General features: G+C 42.9%; 1 non-coding gene across 1 annotated transcript; it reads left to right on the top strand.

Moving 5' to 3' along the window:
* Positions 1-314: 314 nt before the first annotated feature.
* Trnap-ugg (transfer RNA proline (anticodon UGG)) lies at positions 315-387 on the top strand. Its single transcript has one exon. It is a non-coding gene; the product is annotated as a tRNA-Pro (tRNA).
* The last annotated feature ends 542 nt before the right edge of the window (positions 388-929 follow it).

Below are 929 nucleotides of genomic sequence, written 5' to 3'. Positions count from 1 at the left end.
TTTTTTTTTTAATTAAATAGTCAATGAACACATGAAAATGTGCTTAACATCACAAGTCATCATTTTCATTTATAACCATAATTAAATACCATTTCACAACAAGTACAATGGCTAAAATTTAAGACTGACAACACCGAATGATATATCGCTGAGGGTTAGGAAGATGGTACAATCTCTTTGGCAAAATATTTGGCTGTTGCCTACAAAAACAAACACACACCTGCTCTGCCGAGCCTCTATGACATTCCAGATCTACAAGTCTGAAACATTTGATGGATTCTTACAGAAAAAAATAGTAATAATAATCCCGGGCTGGGGATATAGCTCAGTTGGTAGAGAGTTTGCCTTGGAAGCACACGGCCCTGGGTTCAATCCCCAGCACCACCAAAAAAATAAAAAGAAAAAAGAAAATGAAAACTCAACAAGTAATCAACATCTGTGCTCAATTAATTAATAAATTGAAAAGATTAACAGAGTGGGTAGGAACGGGTAATGGATCTCAGAGCAAAAAGGAAATGAGAGGCATGAGATCTTGTGGGATCCAAGAAGAGCTGTTCCTAATTCTCTGCCGGAAGCTTGAGAGAAAGCTTCCTGAAAAGGCAAGGCTACAGAGATCTTGGGCAGAGTAAACACGTATCCAAGCCCATTATGAGGTGGAACAGGATTCCAGGCAGAAGCAGACGTGGGTACAAAGATACACACATGAAAGAACAAGGTGCCTCCAGCAACTGCAGTGGGTCAGATGGTGAAGAGTAGTCAGTTCATGGGAATCAATGGCAGAGAGGGGTGGGAGGGAGAGCTGCAGGAGTCAAGTCACTGAGTGGTGGAATGCTCTGTTGTCCAGAAGGCCTGGAGGGCTGGAGGATTCGAAGTGCAACACTGCCAGTTTCCCAATGCTGTGAGAACCTGGAGACGGCAGCACAGGCCGG

Source organism: Sciurus carolinensis, chromosome 10, assembly GCF_902686445.1.
Source record: "Sciurus carolinensis chromosome 10, mSciCar1.2, whole genome shotgun sequence".
NCBI lineage: Eukaryota > Metazoa > Chordata > Mammalia > Rodentia > Sciuridae > Sciurus > Sciurus carolinensis.
Note: the sequence above shows the minus strand (reverse complement) of the source record. Positions and strands in the feature narration are given on the sequence as shown.